Raw genomic sequence first — 25,638 nt, 5'->3', positions numbered from 1 at the left:
GGATGTGGGAGGTAACCGGAGCTCCAGGAGGAAACCCATACAGTCACAGGGAGAACGTGCAAACGCCACACAGACAGCACCCAAAGTCAGGATCGAACCGTGGTCTCTGCTGCTGTGAGGCAGTAGCTCTTCCAGCTGTGCCAGTGTGCCGCCCTGATAGACAATAACACTATTTGAGTGTTTAATTTAGTTTAGTGATACTGCATGGAAACAGGCCCACCGAATCCACGCCGACCGCCAATCACTCATACACCAGTTCTATCTTACACACCAGAGGCCAATTAACCTACAGAGGCCAATTAACCTACAGACCTGCACGTCAATGGACAATAAACAATAGACAATAGGTGCAGGAGTAGGCCATTCGGCCCTTCGAGCCAGCACCGCCATTCAATGTGATCGTGGCTGATCATTCTCAATCAGTACCCCGTTCCTGCCTTCTCCCCATACCCCCTGACTCCGCTATCCTTAAGAGCTCTATCTAGCTCTCTCTTGAATGCATTCAGAGAATTGGCCTCCACTGCCTTCTGAGGCAGAGAATTCCACAGATTCACAACTCTCTGACTGAAAAAGTTTTTCCCTCATCTCCGTTCTAAATGGCCTGCCCCTTATTCTTAAACTGTGGCCCCTGGTTCTGGACTCCCCCGACATTGGGAACGTCTTTGGGATGTGGGAGGAAACCGGAGCACCCGGAGAAAACCCACGCGGTCACAGGGAGAACGTCCAAACGCCGTGCAGACAGCACCCATTGTCAGGATCAATCCCAGGTCTCTGGCGCTGAGAGGCAGCAAGTTTCCCGCTGCGCCGCCCCGCCCCGCCCCGCCCCACCCCGCCCCGCCAGACACTAACAGTGGTTTGATCCCACAACGCAACCTTGATTTTTGACGCACTTTCAATGGATGGCAACCCTTGAATTAAATTGTTGGTTCCATGAAACATAGCTGTTTGGCAAGCCTAAGAGGAATGTGTTCTTTTACTAGTCAACCATGGCAGGTCCTATAACTGTGCTTAAGAATTATGATACTTGGCTGGAACCCATATGTGGAATCCTGACTGCATTTCCCCCGTGGCTCGGCAGGTGATTCTCAGTGTGAAGGGAATGTTGGGAACATATTTACCTGTCGATGACACTGGGCAATCTAATCGAACAATGGTCTTTTAAAAGATAAGTGCATATTCTTGTGCGGCTTTAAGCTAAGTTCACCGTATGGTCACAGTAGTTTAGAGTTAATCAATTACTTCTGCCTCAGTGTAGACCGGTGAGGCTATGTCCCATTGCAGTTAGCCACTGTACAATCTGTTCTGTTCTGTCTAACCAAAGAATGAGATCAGTTTTGTCAAAGTTACCTATGAAAGCTGCTACCTCAACAGCGAGTCATTCTTTCATGATGATTGGAATCGAAATGCCTTTTTTTTAAAATAACACATTTAATAACGCACTTAACACCACAACCAGAGAGCAGTCCTGAACTATTATCTACCTCAATGGTGACCCTCGGACTATCTTTGATCAGACTTTACTGGCTTTACCTTGCACTAAACATTATTCCCTTATCATGTATCTGTGCACGGCTCGATTGTAATCATTTTTTGTCTATCCGCTGACTGGTTAGCACGCAACAAAAGCTTTTCACTGTACCTCGGTCCATGTGACAATAAAGTAAACTCCACTGAACCAGTGAAGAGCGGGGAGTAGTTTTGCTAACTTTGCGAATAATCCTCCCCCTGCTTCTCTCAGACACTATTGTAAGATTAGAAATATTTCCATCAAGCCAGCCAATTTTTGCCAGCCAGCCAATGTTATGTGGAGCTACCGGGAAAGGAGTTGAAGAAGGATGTCTGAGTGGGACTTGAAGACAGGTTTAGTATGGGCCCATGCAACTTCCCAGAGCTACACCTTTGACTTGGTGCTGATGAGTGGTGTTGAAGGAGCTGTTGTTGTTCATTATGTGGGCAAGTTCAGCCCAGTGACTATAAGTGGATTGATGATGGAAACCTGGATGGGCTTCTGTTCAGAGATGAAGCAAAGGGTCCTCAGACCATGCCCATGTGGAATAAAGGTGTAGAGAGATTGTGTATCCACGGTATTGTTGTGTGCACATATGTGTGTGTGCGTGTGTGTGTGTGTATATAATATATATATATATATATATATATACACACACACAACATAATACACTGTAAACAATATAATAAACGAGAGACAAAAACTATGTAATAAACACTCGAGAACAAATACACACATTTTATATATATATATATATTATATATATATATATGTGTGTGTGTGTGTGTGTGTGTGTGTGTGTGTGTGTGTGTGTGTGTGTGTGTGTGTGTGTGTGTGTGTGTGTGTGTGTGTGTGTGTGTGTGTGTGTATTTGTGAGTATGTGTAGAAATACACACAGAACTTTTGTTTCTCTCTCATTTATTATATTGGTAACAGTGTACTATGTTTACATATTCTGTTGTGTTGCAACAAATAAGAATTTCATTGTTCTATCTGGGACATATGACATTAAAACACTCTTGACTCTTGACTCTAAAGATTAGGACCAGGAAATTGGAAACTGTCGGAATGGCGGAGGTCGTGGATGGAAGAGGGAGGGGGAGAAACACTGGGCCCGAGGTGCAAAGCAGTAGGTTTGATGGGACAAGCGCAGGTTGAATCAATGGGTTTGCTTCTTGATCTTGGGCAGGAGGTAAAAGTGGGCAGATTTTGATTATCATTTACAGTTGATAGACAACAAAATGCTGGCGTAACTCAGCGGGACAGGCAGCTTCTCTGGACAGAAGGAATGGGTGACGTTTCGTGTCGAGACACTTCTTCAGACCTGAAACGTCACCCATTCCTTCTCTCCAGAGATGCTGCCTGTCCCGCTCAGTTACTCCAGCATTTTGTGTCCATCTTCAGTTTAAACCAGAATGTGCAGTTCCTTCCTACATCATTTACAGTTGGTTGGATCAATGGCTTTTTAAAGACATCAAGCTTGCTGCTCTAATATAAGAAAATAACTGCAGATGCTGGTACAAATCGATTTATTCACAAAATGCTGGAGTAACTCAGCAGGTCAGGCAGCATCTCGGGAGAGAAGGAATGGGTGACGTTTCGGGTCGAGACCCTTCTCGACCCGAAACGTCACCCATTCCTTCTCTCCCGAGATGCTGCCTGACCTGCTGAGTTACTCCAGCATTTTGTGAATAAAAAGCTTGCTGCTCAATCCTGTTCCCAAGTAGTCAACTATTCAACTACCATGTCATTTGAAGGGAATGGTTGTGAAAGTATGAGTGGATGATTGATGGTCAGAGAGTCATAGAGTGATACAGTGTGGAAACAGGGCCCTTCGGCCCGGCTTGCCCACACCGGCCAACGTGTCCCAGCTACACTAGTCCCACCTGCCCGTGTTTGGCCCATTTCTCTCCAAACCTGTTCCGATCCATGTACCTGTCCAACTGTTTCTTAACTATTTCTGTCAGTGTGGACTCCGTGGGCCGAATGGTCTGTTTCCATGCCCTATCTCGAGAACAAAAAAAACCGGATTTAACAATGTACAATATACAGTGCCAGGTGATAGACTACACTTCAGAGACACAGTGCGGAAACAGACCCTTGAGCCCACCGAGTCCAGCTGGCCAGCGACCCCCGTACACTGACACGATCCTACCCGCCGAGGGACAATTTTTAAATAATTTTACCAAAGCCAACAAACCTGAATGCCTTTGGAGTGTGGGAGGAGACCGAGGCACCCGGAGAAAACCCGCACGCGGTTACAGTGAGATTGTACAAACTCCTTACAGACAGCACCCGTAGTCAGGATCGAACACGGGTCTCTGGCGCTGTGAGGCAGCAACTCTACCGCTGCGCCATGCTGCGGAGAGGAAACACCGGGCGACTGAAAATGGCAATGACCAAAGTGCGCGTTTACTCCATATTTCTTCACCCGACCAAAATAGTTTTCCTTACCAAAATATCGAAGATTCATGTTGCCATGATGTTGCAGGCAGGTTATTAAACATGGCAAATGTTTGGTTTAGTTAAGTTTATTGTCACGCGTGTTGAGGCCTTTGTTGCGTGCTAACCAGTCAGCGGAAAGACAATACATGATACCAATCGAGCCATTTACAGAGTAGAGATGTATGTCTATATACATATTTCTATTCTTAAAATAATATCATAAAGTATTTTACATGACAGAGTCTCTGTTTAGTATTATGTGACGGGGCTTCCATGAGGCACCAATTCTGACGTTGCACTGCACAGTCACTACTGCATTGACGTATCAGCCTGGACTAGGTGTATTGAAACGGTTAGATCGGGACTCAAACCCATAACCACCTTGACTCAGAAATGAGAGTGCTACCACTGAGCTGAAGCTGACACCTGGAAAGTGTCATCAAAGGTTGTTAGTTGTGACAAGCCAACAACACCAGCTGCTATATTTTACTGAGCGAAGACAAAAAACACACAAAGCCAACACTGGTAATGTTTAATACCGGACCGCGGCTTCTCAACCACAGGTCTACTTTAGCATCAGAGGGTGGACCTGCTCCGATCATAGTCAACAGAACCAGAAGGTGCCAGCCCACAATAAATTGCCAAAGATAGACACAAAATGCTAGAGTAACTCAGCGGGACGGGCAGCATCTCTGGAGAGAGGGAATCGGCGACGTTTCGGGACGAGACCATTCTTCAGAATGCCCATTTTGCACCACCATTCTAGACAATTGCTTCTGCTCTGTAAGGTAGTTAATTAAAATTAATGTAGGAAAATAACTGCAGATGCTGGTACAAATCGAAGGTATCACAAAATGCTGGAGTAACTCAGCAGGTCAGGCAGCATCTAGGAGAGAGGGAATGGGTGACGTTTCGGGTCGAGACCCCCTTCCTCAAACCTCTTCACCCATTCCCTCTCTCCTAGATGCTGTCTGACCTGTTGAGTTACTCCTGCATTTTGTGATACCTTCAATCAAAATTAATAGTTTGTTCAACAACATTGATAGGAACTTGACACCTGCTGCCAAATGGAACAACTGGAGCAGAAAATGTGGAGTTTGTACGTTCTCCCCGTGATCGCATGGGGTTCCACAGAGGCAGTCACTGTCAGTTTGCCTCTTGAATTCAGCTTGTTTTCGTCCAGCAGGGCACAGTGGTGGCACAGAGTTGCTGCCTTACAGCGCCAGAGACCCCGGTTCATATCTGACCACGGGCGCTGCCTTTTCAGAGTTTGTACGTTGTCCCCGTGACCGCGTGGGTTTACTCCGGGTGCTCCGGTTTCAATAGACAATAGGTGCAGGAGGAGGCCATTCGGCCATTCGAGCCAGCACCGCCATTCAATGTGATCATGGCTGATCATTCTCAACCAGTACCCCGTTCCTGCCTTCTCCCCATACCCCCTGACTCCGCTATCCTTAAGAGCTCTATCTAGCTCTCTCTTGAATGCATTCAGAGAATTGGCCTCCACTGCCTTCTGAGGCAGAGAATTCCACAGATTCACAACTCTCTGACTGAAAAGGTTTTTCCTCATCTCCGTTCTAAATGGCCTACCCCTTATTCTTAAACTGTGGCCCCTTGTTCTGGGCTCCCCCAACATTGGGAACATGTTTCCTGCCTCTAACGTGTCCAACCCCTTAATAATCTTATATGTTTCGATAAGATCTCCTCTCATCCTTCTAAATTCCAGTGTATACAAGCCTAGTCGCTCCAGTCTTTCAACATATGACAGTCCCGCCATTCCGGGAATTAACCTAGTAAACCTACGCTGCACGCCCTCAATAGCAAGAATATCCTTCCTCAAATTTGGAGACCAAAACTGCACGCAGTACTCCAGGTGCGGTCTCACTAGGGCCCTGTACAAACTGCAGAAGGACCTCTTTGCTCCTATACTCAACTCCTCTTGTTATGAAGGCCAACATTCCATTGGCTTTCATCACTGCCAGCCTTCACATCCCAAAGATGTGTGGATTTGTAGGTCAATTGGCTTCTCAAAACATTGTCCCAAGTGTGCATGGAGTGGATGTGAAAGTGGGTAACAGGGAGAACATGCAAACTCCAAACAGACAGCATCCGAGGTCAAGGTTGAACCCGGGTCTCTGGGGCTGTGAGGCAGCAGCTCTACCAGCTGCGCCACTGTGAGCTCCAATGGAAGTTAGTTCCCGTGGCAACACATCCGTCCACCAAGGTTACAGACGAGTGTCAGCCTACATCTTCTGCTCATACACGGATTGGCTCTTTAACCCGCTGACTCACAGACAATGCTGATACTCGCTGAACCACAGTTGGTGCCAAAGGAGTGGAGGACAACCTTAGCGCACTGCTCAGCTTGAAGGGGATTCATCCAGGAAAGAGAGTGACGTGTGCAAAATAAAGAAGAAAAATAAGAGCTTGTTAATGTAGACGAACTACTCTGGGCAGCGCAGCGGTAGAGTTGCTGCCTCACAGCGCCGGAGTCCCAGGTTCAGTCCTGACTTCGGATGCTGTCTGTATGGAGTTTGCACGTTCTCTCCGTGACCTGCGTGGGTTTTCTCTGGGTGCTCCGGTTTCCTCCCACATCCCAAAGACATACAGGTTTGTACGTTAATTGGCTTGGTAAGATTGCAAATTGCCCCTAGCGTGTGTAGGATAGTGTTAGTGTGTGTGGGGATGGCTGGTCATAGAAACATGGAAAAATAGGTGCAGGAGTAGGCCATTCAGCCCTTCTAGCCAGCACCGCCATTCAATAAGATCAGGGCAGCAATTAGCCAAATTGGATTGATCCTGTAAGTTGTGGGCAAGATACACTCAAGGGCGGCACGGTGGCACAGCGGTAGAGTTGCTGCCTTACAGCGAATGCAGCGCCGGAGACTCAGGTTCGATCCTGACTACGAGCGCCGTCTGTACGGTGTTTGTACGTTCTCCCCGTGACCTGCGTGGGTTTTCTCCGAGATCTTCGGTCTCCTCCCACACTCCAAAGACGTACAGGTATGTAGGTTAATTGGCTGGGTAAATGTAAAAATTGTCCCTAGTGGGTGTAGGACTAGTATTGGTGTGCGGGGATCGCTGGGCGGCGCGGACCCGGTGGGCCGAAGGGCCTGTTTCTGCGCTGTATCTCTAAATAAAAAATAAACTGAACTAAATAAAAGTGACGTTTCACATTGTAGAGTAAATGCCAGTGTTGTACCTGCACTGGAATATCTTAGCTAGTATCACAGCTCCTGCTGAAGCAAAAGCATTCAGTGGAATTCTCTGCCACAGAAGGCAGCGAAGGACAATTCATTGGATGTTTTCAAGAGAGAGTTGGATTGAGCTCTTTGGGCTAAAGGAATCAAGGGATATGGAGAGAAAAAGCAGGAACGGGGTACTGATTTTTAAATGATCAGCCAAGATCATATTGAATGGCGGTGCTGGCTCGAAGGGCCGAATGGCCTACTCCTGCACCTATTTTTCTGTGTTTTTATGTTTCTACTGTAGTTGGGATATTGCCTGCTCCCATAGCCTTTGTTGTAAACAACATTTGTCAGTTGTTTTTTTAATATTATGTGCAGTGAATCAAATTGGCTTGAAATTATTCATAACAAGGAAATGCGGATGCTGGTTTTAGACCAAAGATAGACACAAAATACTGGAGTAACCCAGCGGGTCAGGCAGCATCTCTAGAGAAAATGGATAGCTGATGTTCTGGGTCAGTCCCTTCTTCAGTTTAATCTGTCAGCGAAAAGACAAGATTACAATCGAGCCGTCCACAGTGTGGAGATACAGGATACAGGGAATGACGTCTAGTACAAGATAAAGTCCAGTAAAGCCTGATTAAAGATTGTCCGAGGGTCTCCAATGAGTTAGCAGTAGCTCAGGACCGCTCTCTAGTTGTTGATAGGTTTAGTTGCCCAGTAACAGCTGGAAAGAATCTGTCCCTAAATCTGGAGGTGTGCGTTTTTAAGCTTCTGCACCTCTTGCCTGATGGGAGAGGGGAGAAAAGGGAGTGCATTGGGTAAAACTTGTCCTTGATTATGCTGCTGGCCTTGCCGAGGCAGCGTGAGGTCAATGGAAGGGAGGTTAGTTTGTGCGTTGGTCTGGGGCTGTGTCCACAATTCTCTGCAATTTCTTGCGGTCTTGGGTGGAACTTGGATGAGTTACCCCAGCACTTTGTGTCTATCTTTGGCTAGAAATTAGTTTTTGTGATGGTGGGGGATCTCATGGGGAAATAGAGATGGTTCCGGTTTTAAATGCTGCAGCCTAGCCTTTAGTACTCACATGTTGGGCTCTCCCATCAACGAGGATCGAGATATTCTTTGACCCTTCATATCCCGTTAGCCTTTTAATTGTCCACCATCGTTCACGATTAGGTGCGGTAGGAATGACAATAGACAATAGACAATAGGTGCAGGAGGAGGCCATTCGGCCCTTCGAGCCAGCACCGCCATTCAATGTGATCATGGCTGATCATTCTCAATCAGTACCCCGTCCTTGCCTTCTCCCCATACCCCCTGACTCCGCTATCCTTAAGAGCTCTATCTAGCTCTCTCTTGAATGCATTCAGAGAATTGGCCTCCACTGCCTTCTGAGGCAGAGAATTCCACAAATTCACAACTCTCTGACTGAAAAAGTTTTTCCTCATCTCAGTTCTAAATGGCCTACCCATTATTCTTAAAGTGGCCTCTTGTTCTGGACTCCCCCAACATTGGGAACATGTTTCCTGCCTCTAACGTGTCCAACCCCTTAATAATCTTATACGTTTCGATAAGATCTCCTCTCATCCTTCTAAATTCCAGTGTATACAGAGCAATGTGATCCATCGGTTAGGACATCATCTAGCTTTGTCTACTGCATGTTGCTTTTGCTGTTTAGTTTAGTTTAGTTCAATGTCACGTGCACCGAGGTACAGTGAAATACCTTTGTTGCGTGCTAACCAGCCAGCGGAAAGACAATAGATGATTACAATCGAGCCATTCACAGTGTAAGGAGAGATTAAAAAGTTGCTTGCCCGATTGTGCTATGTGATTGTAGATCAAATAGTCGCCTGGGTTGGGCGCCATCTAGGAAGCGATCGCCTGTGGACTAGTGTGGCACCTTCTCCAAGTTGGCATCTCATCATTTTGGGCATGCTCGGTGCCATTCCTGCCGTGGTTTATTGTACGAGTTTAGTTTAGAGATGCAGCATGGAAACAGGCCCTTCGGTCCATCGAGTCCGCACTAACCAGCGATCCCCGCACATTAACACTATCCTGCAAATATTATACCAAGCCACATTTTATACCAAGCCAATTAACCTACAAAATCTGAACGTCTTTGGAGCATGGGAGGAAACCGAAGATCTCGGAGAAAACCCACGCAGTCACGGGGAGAACGTACGAGCTCGGTACAGACAAGCACCCGTGGTCAGGATGGAACCCCGGTCTCTGGTATTGTAAGGCAGTAGCTCTACCGCTGCAGTGCCGTGCCGCGATGTCTTCTGCAACGCCAATAAACCAGGGCCCATCCCCTGGATTAACTGTCGGTAGAGTGTGGTTTATGCCGGGACTCGAGGTTACAGATGGTGTTGATCTGGACGTGTCAAAATGATCTCAGTACTTTTAGTTTCTGTGCTTTGCCAGACGCGCGAAGTCATTCACAGTTAATGGTTCTGATTGCAACCAATGCTGGCTGCTAGTGTGTACAGACTTCAGGCTGACGTTTGACAAGAAAGAAAATTAAACAGTCTGTTAACATTCCGGGTTTATTTGCCATGAGGAGAAACTTAATGAGCCAAGCCTGCGTTCTTCAAAGTTTAGAAGAACGAGAAATAACCGTGCTGCAAAATTCATGGTTTCTAGAGGGCTCAACAGGGTTAGTTTGAGTTGAGTTTATTGTCACTTGCACCGAGGTACAGTGAAAAGCTTTTGTTGTGTGCTAACCAGTCACAGAAAGACAATGCATGATTACAATTGAGTCATCCACAGCACAGAGATACAGGATTATTAAGGGGTTGGACACGTTAGAGGCAGGAAACATGTCCCCAATGTTGTGGGAATCCAGAACAAGGGGCCACAGTTTAAGAATAAGGGGTAGGCCATTTAGAACTGAGATGAGGAAAAACTTTTTCAGTCAGAGAGTTGTGAATCTGTGGAATTCTCTGCCTCAGAAGGCAGTGGAGGCCAATTCTCTGAATGCATTCAAGAGAGAGCTAGATAGAGCTCTTAAGGATAGCGGAGTCAGGGGGTATGGGGAGAAGGCAGGAATGGGGTACTTGTTGTGATATTGCTGGGACTACTTTGTGTATCCAAGGACTACTTTGTATGCCTGTGTATATAAGTGATTGGTGTGATTAGGCGGACCACGAAGTACAACGGTACTGATTGAGAATGATCAGCCATGATCACATTGAATGGCGGTGCTGGCTCGAAGGGCCGAATGGCCTCCTCCTGCACCTATTGTCTATTGTCTATTAAAATAAATAACGTTTAGTGCAAGGTAAAGTCCTGAAAGGTCCAATTAAAGATAGTTCGGGGGTGGGGGGAGAAAGAGGGGGTGTGGAGGAGAAAGTAACAGTTACCAAAGAGGTTCCAGGATGGTCCCCAGTAAGTGTACCTCTCCAAGGTGTCAGTGCTTCTACTCAAGAAAACTTCAAAGGCGGTGCAGCGGTAGAGTTGCTGCCCTACAGCACCAGAGACCCGGGTTCATTCCTGACTACGGTTGATTGTCTGTACGGAGTTTGCACGTTCTCCCCGCGACCGCGTGGGTTTTACTCTGGGTGCCCCGATTTCCTCCCACACTCCAAAGACATACAGGTTTGTAGGCTCGGTATAATTGGAAAATGTTCCTAGTGTGTGTAGGATGGTGTGTGCGAGGACCGCTGGTCTGCATGGACTCGGTGGGCTGAATGGCCTGTTTCCACGCTAAATCTCTGAACTAAAAACAAGATTGAATCACAGAGTCCTACAGCATGGATATACCCTTCAGCCCAATTTGCCCACACCAACAAAGATGCTCCATTTACACTAGTCCCACCTCCCTACGTTTGCCTCATATCCTTCCAAACCTTTCAATAGACAATAGACAATAGGTGCAGGAGGAGGCCATTCGGCCCTTCGAGCCAGCACCGCCATTCAATGTGATCATGGCTGATCATTCTCAATCAGTACCCCGTTCCTGCCATCTCCCCATACCCCCTGACTCCGCTATCCAGCTCTCTCTCGAAAGCATTCAGAGAATTGGCCTCCACTGCCTTCTGAGGCAGAGAATTCCACAGATTCACAACTCTCTGACTGAAAAAGTTTTTCCTCATCTCAGTTCTAAATAGCCTACCCCTTATTCTTAAACTGTGGCCCTATCCATGTACCAGTCCAAATGCCTTTTAAATGCTGTCACAGCATCAGCCTCAACTACCTCCTCTGGTAACTGGGTCCGTATATCCTTTGTGTGAAAGATGCACCATAATTCTTAAAAGGAATATGAACCTTAAAAGGCAATGGGTATACCTTTGAAAATAAGTGCAGAGCTGTCGGATAAAACCAATGACATAGAAATGTACAGTCGGTTCTTTCATTAAACTGCATGGAAACAATGTGCAAAATGCCCCGTTTTTACTGTATGTTTAAAAAGACAGGAGTAATTTAGGAGAAGATTCAAAGGAAATTTCGCAGTGTGTGGGTTGTACGTTCAGAAAGGCTTATGAAACTCATTATGCCAATTGCCCTGAAAGCCTCATTCCAGCCGTTTGCGATATTCCGAGCCAGACCCTGAGATGAAAGGGCAATGAAATGCACTTAGCCCGAGGTCTAACATCAGAGAGGAGAAACTGCTCACTATTTCCAGGCAGGAGGCTATCAAAATGCACACACCCCCGGATCCGAAAAGGCATCGAGCATGTCTCGAATCTCTCATTACAGAAAAGAATTATGTACAAATTGAACTCACACAGACTTTCATCCCTTATGTGTGGGGTTAATTTGTACATAATTCTCAGAGGTCAGTGTGCAATTGCCCTGCACTAGACTTTTGGCACATTTCATTAATTCCCACTGTTGCCTCTGGGTCCACAGAGCACATTTGTGTTTTAATGCCATAGCAACATTTCTGCCCACAATCCATCACCCTAAGTTGCTACGCTACCACCACCAGTGATGACAGTCCAGTCACCATGGATTTACAAAGCAGACCGGACACATACTGAGGGTAGAATCCTCAAAGGACAAGAGTTCGTAAAACTCCCGGTTGCCAAACCCATTTATCTCCCCCACTCCCATTCCCTCACTGACGTTCCTGTCCTGGGCCTCCTCCACTGTCAGAGTGAAGCCAAAAGCAAATTGGAGGAACAGCACCTCATATTTCGCTTGGGCAGCTTACAACCCAGCGGTTTGAACATTGATTTCTCCAACTTCAAGTAACCCTTGAATCCCCTCCCTCTACGTCCCTCCCCTGCCCAAGTCGTTGTACCAGTTTCAAAGTTGTCTTGCAGAGTCTCATTGTCTGTAACTGGTTTTCACCTAGCCCACAGGGAAAGAATGGCCTGTTTCCCTTATCATCGTCACTTTTTTTGCATATCTTTCATTCATTTGCTCAATATCTCTCTATATCACCATCTATATCTCTCATTTTCCCTTTCCCCTGACTCTCAGTCTGAAAAAGGGTCTTGACCCGAAACGTCGTCTATTCCTTCTCTCCAGAGATGCTGTCTGTCCCTCTGAGTTACTCCAGCATTTTGTGTCTATCTTCGCTTTAAACCAGCATCTGCAGTTCCTTCCTAAACATAAAACTACCAGGTGTCTCTTGTGCTTTATGTGGACACATAGTCCCAGCCTTTCAGCATACTTACTATTATGCCTCACTGAAGTCAGATTGCGTAATATAGTTTTCCTCGTGTGTGTGTGTGTGGTCATAAGGTCATGTTATAGGAGAAAAATTAGGCCATTCGGCCCATTCAATCATGGCTGACCTATCTCTCCCTCCTAACCCCTTTCTCCTGCCTTCTCCCCATAACCCTGATACCCGTACTAATCAAGAATCTATCCATCTCTGCCTTAAGAGTATTAATTGATGGCCTCCACAGCCTTCTGTGGCAAGGAATTCCACAGAGTCTAGTCCTATACTCTCCCACCAGTGGAAACATCTTTTTTTCTTTTTAACCTTAATAAATGAAACTGAATTTAGCTGCAGATATTACAAAACCCACTACAGAAATCAGCGTTAGGGTTTCATCTTTTTACAATATAGACAATAGACAATAGGTGCAGGAGGAGGCCATTCGGCCCTTCGAGCCTGTACGCACCGCCATTCAATGTGATCATGGCTGATCATTCTCAATCAGTACCCTGTTCCTGCCTTCTCCCCATACCCCCTATCCTTAAGAGCTCTATCTAGCTCTCTCTTGAATACATTCAGAGAATTGGCCTCCACTGCCTTCTGAAGCAGAGAATTCCACAGATTTACAACTCTCTGACTGAAAATGTTTTTCCTCATCTCAGTTCTAAATGGCCTACCCCTTATTCTTAAACTGTGGCCCCTTGTTCTGGACTCCCCCAACATTGGGAACATGTTTCCTGCCTCTAACGTGTCCAACCCCTTAATAATCTTATACGTTTCGATAAGATCTCCTCTCATCCTTCTAAATTCCAGTGTATACAAGCCTAGTCGATCCAGTCTTTCAACATACGACAGTCCCGCCATTCCGGGAATTAACCTAGTAAACCTACGCTGCACGCCCTCAATAGCAAGAATATCCTTCCTGAAATTTGGAGACCAAAACTGCACATAGTACTCCAGGTGCGGTAATTTACAATATGACTTGGTTGCTATGTTTGCTGATGATGCAAAAGTAAGGGAGGGGGTAGGGGGGATATGGATAGGTTAGGCGAGCGAGCATCGATATGGCAAACGGAGTGTAAGGCGAGGAAATGTGAACTGTTCCAATATGGCAGTGAAAAAAAAAGCACGTTATCTAAATGGTAAGAAATAGCAGAGCTCTGGGATACAAAGGGATATGGCTATCCCAATGCATGTATTGCATAAAGACAATATGTGAATACTTTAGATTTTAGACTTTAGAGATACAGTGTGGAAAGAGGCACTTTGACCAACCAAGTCGGCGCCGACCAGCGGTACATTAACGCTATCCTACACACCAGGGACAATTTTGTAGTTTTACAGAAGCCAATTAACCTACAAACCTGTACTTCTTTGGAGTGTGGGAGGACATTGGAGCTTCTGGAGAAAACCCACTCGGTCACAGGGAGGACAGACAGCGCCCATGGTCAGGATCGAACCCTGGTCTCTGGCACTCAACCGCTACACCACTGTGCCGCCCATCCAGTCACTGAGACAGTCAACAGAATGTTATTGCTTATTGCAAGGGGAATTGAATGCAAAACTAGGAATTTTATGCCTCAGCTATGCAGCATACTGATGAAACCACATCAGTGGTATTGTGTATACTATTAGTTTTATTACTTGAGGATGTAAATATTTTGGGAAGCTGTTAAGAGAAGGTTTACGAGGCTAATGTCTGGAGTGAGCGAATTATCTCGTGATAAAAGATTGGCCAGGCTGAGCAGATAAAAGGAGCATAGAACTTGGAATGGTGATATGCAGTAAATGAAGCAGATAAGATCCAGAGTGCTCGACAGCGTAGATGAAAAAAGGGTTTTCGTCCCCTTTGATCTCTCATTTTCACAGCTTACCCTACCATACCTCTAATCTCCCTCTTCCCCGTCTGAAGAAGGGTCTCGACCCGAAACGTCACCCATTCCTTCTCTCCAGGGATGCTGCCTGTCCCGCTGAGTTACTCCAACATTTTGTGTCTATTAAAGGATGTTTCCTCTTGTGGGAGAATGTAGAACTGACACTGTTTAAAAATATAGATGCACCCATCTCAGACAGAGATGTTTTTTTTTCTCTGTACTGATACCAAAAGGAATCAGGAGGACATAGGTTTAAGGTGAGAGGGGAAAGATTTAATACCTTATTACACCTGAGGGGCAAATGTTCTCACACAAAGAGTGGTAGGTATATGGAACGAGCTGCTGGGGAGGCAGGTACAATCACAGCGTTTAAAAAACATTTGGACAGGTACAAGGATAGGATAGGATAAGTTTAGAGGGATCTGGGCAGGGGGACTAATGGAGATGGGGAATGTTGGTCGGCATAGGCAAGTTGGGCTGAAGGACCTGTTTCCATGCTGTATGACTATGACACTGCATAACAAATAGATTTTTGTTAAATAAAAATTTTAAGAGATAGGGTGGTAAAAGATTATGGACTTAGATCACAGATCAACCATGATCTAATCGAATCGTGGAAATATGTTCAAATGGCTGAATGGCCCATGATTGTTCCTTTGTTCAAGAGAGAAAGTTTTCAAATTCTAAAGCCTTATGAGATCTGAAACCATGGAATGAGCAAATTAAGGAATTATGAAGGATGTATAATGTAGGGTATAAATCTCACTTGATATTCTAGAGATATAATTAGTCTCCTGAGATGGCGACATCAGACTGAAGCTTGCATTAGGAGAAGATGGGTGTTAGGCACATTTCATGACAAAGTGGGATATGCATGTTTTTTTGGAGCAGCCTGCTCCAAGGTTGTGTGTTCAACCTGCATTGAGCTCAGTTTTGCTTCGAACATCTTTGTTTGATAGAGCAGAACACAGAACATGGAACAATATCGCCTTCTGCCCACAATATCTGACTGAAGACGATGCCGTTAAATTAATCTCGAAGATAGACACCAAATGCTGGAGTAACTCAGCGGGACAGGCAGAAGGAATGGGTGCTGTATCGGATCGAGACCCTTCTTCAGACTGAGAGTCGGGTGAGAGAGAGAGAGACTAGAGATATGGAAGGGTAAGGTGTGAAAACGACAGATCAAAGGGGATGTAGCTCAAGGATGATGTGGACTAGATCATTGTTAGCTGAGGGGAAGGTGACAATGTAAGATTTGATCAGGAGGACAGTCAGACTGGTCGGAGAACTTGGATGGGGGAGGGATGGGGAGAGAGGGAACGCAAGGATTACTTGAAGTTAGAGAAGTCAATATTCATACCATTGGGTTGTAAGCTGTTTGTATGTGATCCATATCCCTCCATTCCCTGCATTTACGTGTACCTATCCAAGGAATTGACTGTGATTCTTTAATATTTGACTGTGAAGCCAGTAAAAGTTTGAATCTGCATGGATCAGATACTGCTTGTCTCAATTAGTTGTGCTGCTGATGTATCAATAAGCCTTATTTCCCCATCTCAGCCATCAGGACATAAGAACACATCTTCCCCAGTTGAAGCACTAAGCCACGTTCAGATCTATACTGCAGCAGACTGTGGCTCACCTGGATCGGGGGCCTCTCCAGTACATCGAGGTGTGGACCGGACTTTGGACTCGTTGTAAATGGCGCCAAAATCCCCCTGCAACAGCCTCCTCTATGGCGCACCCTCAAAAATCATCAATAAACTTCAATACATTCAAAACTCCGCTGCCCGTCTACTCACACACACCTCGATCCGTGACCATATCACCCCCGTCCTTTATAAACTCCACTGGCTCCCCATCCCCCAGAGAATCCAGTACAAAATCCTCCTCATAACCTACAAAGCCCTCCATAACCTGGCCCCATCCTACCTGACCGACCTCCTCCACAGGCACACTCCCACCTGCACCCTCCGCTCTGCCGCTGCCAATCTCCTATCCCCCCACATCCGGACTAAACTCAGATCCTGGGGGGACAGGGCTTTCTCCATCGCTGCTCCCACCCTATGGAACTCATTACTCCAAACCGTTAGAGACTCCCCCACACTCACCACATTCATAACATCGCTGAAGTCTCACCTGTTCAGTACTGCCTTCAACCACTGAAGGTCACCTCACCTACTGTCTCCTTTCTCTGTTCATTTATTTATTTACTTATTTATCTATTTATTAATTTCCCTATGTTCTCAAAATCTCTGTAAAGCGTCTTTGAGTATATGAAAAGCGCTATATAAATAAAATGTATTATTATTATTATTATTAAAATATTGCGACTTGCGAATGTGTGATCTATGCAGTAATAATTTTACTAGGGCAGTGCATTCATGTTGGTAAAGTGCCATTGAACTGTTGAACAAGTATCTATACCTTGGGAAATCAACCTTGTAAAACGCTGTCACTTGCAATCACTGGCTTTCGGATTCATTTTGCTGATTGCACGCCTCCTTGTCTCCTCTCCCTCAGCTAACAATGAACCATTTTACATCTCCTTACCACCGTCTGCTTTGATCTGTCGTCTTCACACCTTACCCTTCCATGTCTCTAGACTCCCTCTCCCCTGACTCTCCGTCAGAAGAAGAGTCTCGACCCGAAACGTCACCCATTCCTTCTCTCCAGAGATGCTGCCTGTCCTGCTGAGTTACTCCAGTTTTTTGTGTCTATCTACCTTGTAACACAGACAGAGAGATCACATGTATATTCAAGTAGTATAAGAAAAGAACTGCAGATGCTGGTACAAATCGAAGGTATTTATTCACAAAATGCTGGAGTAACTCAGCAGGTCAGGCAGCATCTCAGGAGAGAAGTAATGGGTGACGTTTCGGGTCGAGACCCTTCTTCAGACTGATGTCAGGGGGGCGGGACAAAGGAAGGATATAGGTGGAGACAGAAAGATAGAGGGAGATCTGGGAAGGGGAGGGGGGGTAGAAGAGAGGGACAGAGGAACTATCTAAAGTTGGAGAAGTCGATGTTCATACCACTGGGCTGCAAGCTGCCCAGGCGAAATATGAGGTGCTGTTCCTCCAATTTCCGGTGGGCCTCACTATGGCACTGGAGGAGGCCCATGACAGAAAGGTCAGACTGGGAATGGGAGGGGGAGTTGAAGTGCTCGGCCACCGGGAGATCAGGTTGGTCAATGCGGACCAAGCGCAGGTGATGAACGAAGCGATCGCCGAGGCTGCGCTTCAATGTATATTCAATGGCAGCAACTTTGAGACGACGAACAAAACCAGTGACATGGTTGTGAATGTATTGAGGGCATAATTTTGCCATGCAGTCTATCAAACAGCTTAAAACAATAAGAGTTCACTATCTTGCTCAGTCCTCACTAGCATATGTTAGTCTTGTCTTTGCAGTAGCTTTGTCTGTTGTGATAGAGGCCCCCTCAAGGATTGTCGCCCTAGTATCTTAAAAACCTGCTTCATGTTAAAATACAACTGCAACAAGCTGTCCTGAAGATGAAACAACACCAATCTGGCCAGAATTCAGATACTTTCATGACTTTCGAATATTTGTGTTTGGACCTTTCTTAAGAGGTGCCGTGTGGAAACCAGGCCTTCGGCCTACCGAGTCCCCCCCGACCAGTGATCACCCCATGCACTATCACTATCCTACACACAAGGGACAATTTACAATTTTACCGAAGCCGTACGTCTTTGGCCTGTGGGAGGAAACCGGAGCACCCCGGACAAAACCCACGTGGTCACAGAGAGAACGTACAAACTCCACACACAGACAGCACCCAAGGTCAGGATCGAACCTGGGTCTCTGGCGCTGTGAGGCAGCAGCTGTGCCAGCTGTGCCACTGTGTTGATGTCACTTGACTCACATCCAAGCCAGAAGTATAAGACAATAACTGCAGATGCTGGTACAAATCGAAGGTATTTATTCACAAAATGCTGGAGTAACCCAGCAGGTCAGGCAGCATCTCGGGAGAGAAGGAATGGGTGACGTTTCGGGTCGAGACCCTTCTTCAGTCTGAGGAAGGGTCTCGACCCGAAACGTCACCCATTCCTTCTCTCCCGAGATACTGCCTGACCTGCTGAGTTACTCCAGCATTTTGTGAATAAATACCTTCGATCCAAGCCAGAAGTGGTAAGAATGGCAGGTTTTAAATCTTCAGTTTAGTTTAGTGTCACGTGTACCGAGGTACAGTGAAAAGCTTTTGTCGCGTGCTAACCAGTCAGCGGAAATACAATACATGATTACAACCCTAAACATACATTGCCTAAATCTCTTCTTCTTGCGTTTGAGGCAGCAGAAGTTATGAAGCTGCTTCTGCTTCTGCTGTCTCTGTTGTCGTTCGCCTGACTGAGGTCAGTTGACAGGGCTCACTTAATCAGTGACCAGTGCCGGTCAGTCACAATGGGTTGAATTCACTTCCAGCTTTCATTATCCAAAACCAAGACTTGGTTACCTTTTGCTTACCTTTTGTAAATACACAAAATTAGAAAAACAGTCTTATCTTTACTATTGAAGGCTCTTGTTGTGTTTCAGCTGATAAGAGATTTTTTATTTTTTTTCTCCCTTGATAACAATTTCCTTGATTGCGACCCAAATCTCGCAGTGGATCCATCTGGTTTGCGTGCACAAATCGCAACACCTCCCCAGCACAGAGAGCAAGAAGAGACAGCAATAGGAGGCATTGTGTCCCTTTGTTCTCTTCCCAGTCTTACACACACAAACATTATGTTCATCTCCCATTCAAAAAGCAAAACAGAAATGCACTGAACAGCTTGGCATTCCAGTTCAAAATATGTAAAGCCTTTATGTACCTTCCTTTTATTCATATTTCTACATTTGATGAAGAGATTTATACTGAGATTTTAAAGCAAGAGACATTTTGCAGTTACACAAAATGTTTGGACTCCATTAAATGCTGTTGTTTACTATTAAATCTTTTAAAATATCTTTTTATTCAATCTTTTTTCTATTATATATTTTAATTAAATTTTCTATTAGTTCTTTTTATTATATCGTTTAAAAAAAAATGTATATTAAGATTTAACAGATGTATTTAGGATTAATACATTTTAACAGCCTTGATCCCAAAATACATATATGTTACATTTTAAATTGTGTTGTTTAAAAAAAGATTTCCCTCAAATGTCCATTTTAATCTCCATTTATGACTTTCACTAACGATATCAAAAGTAAGAGAAATAGTTCATTCTCTCGATGGGGCTCAACTAAATTATATTTTGGATTAAGGGAGGGAAGGTCAACAATTCTTCTCGACGGAGTTTGCCTGAGACCATGAGAAATCAGGCTTGCCTCATTGCCAATCTGCGTCGAAGCAGCTAATCCCAGCTTCGTGCTAAGTGGGAGGAGATGCTATTGATCTCAGGCGCTTTGGATCAGGAAAACAATAAGCCCGGGATCTCATTCTCATTCAGGCTGCATGTTGGGTGAAGCACCTTGAAGTTAAGGGGGAGATCAGACCCCATCCACCACCTGCCCCCTGACTGAATGTTCCAAATTTTACTATTCTTGCTATTGAGGGCGTGCAGCGTAGGTTTACTAGGTTAATTCCCGGAATGGCGGGACTGTCGTATGTTGAAAGGCTGGAGCGGCTACGCTTGTACACACTGGAATTTAGAAGGATGAGAGGAAATCTTATCGAAACGTATAAGATTATTAAGGGGTTGGACACGTTAGAGGCAGGAAACATGTTCCCAATGTTGGGGGAGTCCGGAACAAGGGGCCACAGTTTAAGAATAAGGGGTAGGCCATTTAGAACTGAGATGAGGAGAAACTTTTTCAGTCAGAGAGTTGTGAATCTGTGGAACTCTCTGCCTCAGAAGGCAGTGGAGGCCAATTCTCTGAATGCATTCAAGAGAGAGCTGGATAGAGCTCTTAAGGATAGCGGAGTCAGGGGGTATGGGGAGAAGGCAGGAACGGGGTACTGATTGAGAATGATCAGCCATGATCACATTGAATGGCGGTGCTGGCTCGAAGGGCCGAATGGCCTCCTCCTGCACCTATTGTCTATTGTCTAAATGTAAAAGCTTAACTTTCCCCATATACGCCTGTCAGTGGAGAATCTTATCAACCATCAGTACAAAATAGTGGATGGCACTCTATGTTCTGCATCGGTTCAAGGGAGAGCCCTTGGATGTCATGATTTACAAGGGAAATTAGGCTTCAATGCCCGAAGGCTCATAAAGCTGCCATTTGGATCTGGTGTCGAGAGATAACTACAGTTTAGGGATGAGTCCATTTGTCTCCTGTAATACCTGTCAGTTCTTTGAATCTCTTTCTGAGGCCTGAAATCCATGAGAATTGTATAGGAACAGAGTCTTTACCTCTGTGGAGTAGGGGATTGAAAAACCAGAGGACATAGGTTTAACTTGAAAGGGGTAAGCCTGAGGGGCAAACATTTTCACACAGTGGGTGGTGGGTGTATGGGGCGAGCTGCCAGAGGAGGTAGTTGAGGCATTGACTATAACCAACATTTAAAGGACATTGGTACAAGTGGATGGGCAGGAAAGGTTTCGAGGGATATTGGGGGCAGATGGCAGCAGGTGGGACTAGTGAAGGTGGGCCACCTTGGTCGATGTGGGCAAGTTGGGCCAAAGGGCCCGTTTCTATGCTGCATGACTCTCTCTATGACTCTCCACCTGACAGAAGCCTGCGCTTCAACAAAGGCATGTGTCCCTTACAGCCTCCTATCTCTATACCCCCTCAGGAGGCCTGTATACGTCTGCAGTATGTCTCCCAACAGATGGTGAAACCACTCTGAGGACCTACAAACAAATTGATCCTCCAACAATGACTGAGAATTATCTTTTTTTTTTTAAATGGGAGGAACCTGTTACCTTGCTGACAATGGCAATGTAAAAGCATGATCGAGGACAAGAGGGCAGAGTGGATGTTTTCACCAGTGGGAGAGTCTAGGACCAGAGACGACAGCCTCAGAATCAAAGGATGTACCTTTAAAAAGGAGATGAGGTGGAATTTCTTTAATCAGAGGGTGGTGCATCTGTGGAATTCATTGCCACAGGTAGCTGTGGAGGCCAAGTCAATGGGTATTTTTAAGGCGGAGATGAACAGATTCTTGATTAGTATGGATGTCGGGTTATGGGGTGAAGGCAGGAGAATGGGGTTAAGAAGGATCAGCCATGATTGAATGGTGGAATAGACTTGTAGGGCCGAATGGCCTAATTCCGCCCCTAGAACCTATGAGGGGTTCGAACTAAAAGATTTGGCTTATTCACACAATGATCCAAACTAGCTTTGCCACTGTAAATTAAAATATGCAGATGATTGAAATCTGAAATAAAACCAGAAAATGCTGGAAGAACTCAGCAGGTCAGGCAGCATCCGGGGAAAGAGAAGCAGTTAAAGTCTCAGGTGGAAAACTCTCTCCAGTGGCCTGACTCGCCGAGCTTATCTGGCATTTCATTGTTTCCATGTTTAGCTTTGCTAGTTTTCCATTGTAAATTGTGCCTGTGGTATTATTATGCTGCCTGTCCCGCTGAGTTACTCAGGCATTTTGTGCCTGGCTTCGGCGTCTGCAGTTCTTTCCCTCACGTAGAGACAGAGGAACTCAACAGGATGACAGTAAAAGCAGGAATAGTGGGGGTAATTATATGTCCCAGTTGCCCAAATATGTTGTGCCCATCTGTACTGAAGTCCCACATCGTTCTGGATGTGAAATGAAATGAATCAATTCTGGTGATCCATGGCAGACTGACACTTGGCGAACTTGCAGCCAAGTTTTCAGAATTAACCCTAACTTCAGCCCCAGGTCGACACACATCAGAGAAACGCCGCATCTTTGTTTTGACGCTCAGCACATGAAACAACTCGTGAAATTCCAAGGGCCGATATCAGGTAAATACAAGGTGTGCAGGAAGGAACTGCAGATGCTGGTTTTAAAACTGAAGGTAGACACAAAATGCTGGAGTAACTCAGCGGGACAGGCAGCATCTCTGGAGAGAAGGAGTGGGTGACGTTTCGGGTCGAGACCCTTCTCCAGACTGATGTTAAGGGGAAGAGGGAGGTACATAGATAAGGAGGTGTAGGGTGTGAAAATAGGACAAAGGGAATGGAGATCAAGGAAACTGTAGAATAGATCATGTTTAGCTGGGAGAATCTAACAACAAAGCAAACAGAGATAAAACGTAGTCGGAGACAGTAGGACTGGTCGGAGAACTGGGAAGGGGAGGGATATATATATAGTATAAGAAAATAACTGCAGATGCTGGCACAAATCGAATGTATTTATTCACAAAATGCTGGAGTAACTCAGCAGGTCAGGCAGCATCTCAGGAGAGAAGGAATGGGTGACGTTTCGGGTCGAGACCCTTCTTCAGACTGAAGAAGGGGAGGGATTGATAGAGAAGGAAAGCAAGGGTTACTTGAAGTTAGAGAAGTCTTTATTCAAGCTCCCTCTGCTCAATACTAATGTTCGCTCGCGTATGTGGAAGCAGGCGGAGAAATAAGATGCTCGGAGTAGGAAGGAACTGCAGATGCTGGTGTAAACTGAAGATAGACACAAAAAGCTGGAGTAACTCAGCGGGACAGGCAGCATCTCTGGAGAGAGGAGATGGGTGATGTTTTTGGGGGGGTCGAGACCCTTCTTGGGTTGCCCTTCTTGGGTTGCCCTTTACATTATAATATATTACTTTGGGGTGAAACAATTATTCGATTATTACTTTGGGGTGAAATAAATGTATCATTTGGAGGGGGGAATAATTCCTGGACATTTTTAGTGAACCTTTGTCTCTCTACAGTGTTTACATCACTTAACCACCCCCCCCCCCCCCCCCCCCCCAAGATGTTGCATGTAGCAAAACAGGTGCCCTCGTATCCAAAGCGACAACGCTGGAATAATATGTCAAATGGGACAAGAAACAAGAAAATGTTCAACAATAAATGACAACAACAACAACAACAAAAATAAATACCGACCTCTTAAGTGATCTGAACCTTGTGGGGAACCGGAGCAACGCTGAGCTGATAATATATATATATATATATATATATATATTTGTAACAAAGATACAGACCTGGGCGTTTTATGTTTACAATCAACCAATTTAAAAAAAATTACATACTCGAGGCGAAACGCGCAGATAGATAACACACAGAAAACCAACTGGATGTGCATTATAAGGACATCCAGAATTAAAATTAACCTGCGCGTCAGGGGCAAAACAAAGCATTTTTGATACAATATTTACACGCACAGAATACTTCTCCCTCCCACAGCATTTTGTTTACTGTACATTTTTTCCCCTCCTCCGTATGTTTGTGCCGAGCCTGAGCTCCCCTTTCTCTCCTCTCTCTCTCTCTCTCTCTCTCTCTCTCTCTCTCTCACTGTCTCCCCCTCTCTCTCTCTCTCTCTCTCTCTCTCTCACTGTCTCCCCTCTCTCTCTCTCTCACTGTCTCCCCCTCTCTCTCTCTCTCACTGTCTCTCCCCCTCTCTCTCTCACTGTCTCTCCCCCTCTCTCTCTCACTGTCTCTCTCTCTCTCTCTCTCTCTCTGTCTCCCTCTCTTCCTCTCTCACACACACTGTCTCTCTCACACACACAATCTGTCTCTCCTCTCTCTCTGTCTCCCTCTCTTCCTCTCTCACACACACTCTCTCTCTCTCTCTCTCTCTCTCTCACACACACACAATCTGTCTCTCCTCTCTCTCACTGTCTCTCCTCTCTCTCTCTCTCTCTCTCTGTCTCCCTCTCTTCCTCTCTCACACACACTGTCTCTCTGTCTCTCTCACACACACAATCTGTCTCTCCTCTCTCTCTGTCTCCCTCTCTTCCTCTCACACACACTCTCTCTCTCTCTCTCTCTCTCTCTCTCTCTCTCACACACACACAATCTCTGTCTCTCCTCTCTCTCACTGTCTCCCTCTCTTCCTCTCTCACACACTCTCTCTCTCTCTCTCTCTCTCTCTCTCTCTCTCTCACACAAACACACACAATCTCTGTCTCCTCTCTCTCTCTCTCTCTCTCTGTCTGTCTCTCCATCTCTCTGTCTGTCTCTCTCCCTCTCTCCCCTCCCTCCCTCTCTCCCCTCCCTCCCTCTCTCCCCTCCCTCCCTCTGACTATCCCCCCAAGCTGTGTGTATGCGAGGTGCCCACTCACCGCTCGTGTACCCGGGTCTGGCTTGTGGTCGATTTGCTGAACACCAGCTCTGCTTCTGCAGCTCCACTTTAAATGACCGCTTCCTTCCCTCCCTCCCTCTCTCCCCCCCTCTCTCTCTCTATCACACACACACACACACACACACACACACACACAAGCCAAGACGGCAGCCCAAGAACTGGGCACCCAATCAATGCACAAGATCCAGATCCACTTGACAAACATCAATCTTTTTACAGCCTCAGTCAGTAAACAAAATCACAACCGCTCACCGCCGGGCTGCAGATGAATTCAATGCCCATTAGGAATTTGCACCCAGCTCAACTCACTCTTCTTGCCTCTTAGACGGTGTTGATAGAGAAATCCAGTGATCTACCTCAGTCGCATCACTTTGTTGTTAATACAGTGGGAATAAAACAAACAGAGACCTCGTCGATTGCGTGTCAGCCAGTCTGGGTGTGGGGGGGTGGAGGGGAAGGGAAGGGAGGTGGGGGAGAGAAGAGATTGGGGGGAGAAGGGGAGGGGACGAGGGCTGAATCTTTCTATTACAACGACTCTCTCTCTCTCCCCCCTCCCCTCTCATCCAGCAGGGAGAGAAATGTATACTGGGCACTCCCTTACAGAGGAGACAGGGAGAAGGTGGGCGAGAGAGATGTGGCCTTCACCTGCTGATGCTGTGCACACACACAGTTCTTACAGAACCTGTTCTTTTCCTTGGTTCTGGAGAACAATGACAAGAAACCCAATCCCCCCGAAAAGTTTAATAAACCTTCACATCCTGTGAAAGGTCGAATGTATCTTATCTTTCCAAAACAAGTCTAGTGGGAGGGGATTTCAGCCAAAGGACAAACATGTTTTA

General features: G+C 45.9%; 1 protein-coding gene across 5 annotated transcripts in view; it reads right to left on the bottom strand.

Moving 5' to 3' along the window:
* The window catches only part of blacat1 (BLACAT1 overlapping LEMD1 locus), a 94,515-nt gene extending 69,275 nt beyond the window's left edge, over positions 1–25,240 (bottom strand). For 2 of the 5 annotated variants that reach the window (XM_078420908.1, XM_078420911.1), the window contains exon 1: positions 25,109–25,240. The gene's annotated coding sequence lies outside the window, so the exon portion shown is untranslated. Of the gene's footprint in view, positions 1–24,779; positions 24,899–25,051 lie in introns of those variants that run through there. The other 3 variants (XM_078420912.1, XM_078420907.1, XM_078420910.1) reach the window with 3 other exon arrangements.
* Positions 25,241–25,638: the final 398 nt, after the last annotated feature.

The sequence above is a fragment of the Rhinoraja longicauda genome, chromosome 24, assembly GCF_053455715.1.
Source record: "Rhinoraja longicauda isolate Sanriku21f chromosome 24, sRhiLon1.1, whole genome shotgun sequence".
Classification (NCBI taxonomy): domain Eukaryota; kingdom Metazoa; phylum Chordata; class Chondrichthyes; order Rajiformes; family Arhynchobatidae; genus Rhinoraja; species Rhinoraja longicauda.
This window is presented reverse-complemented; position numbering and strand designations above follow the sequence as displayed.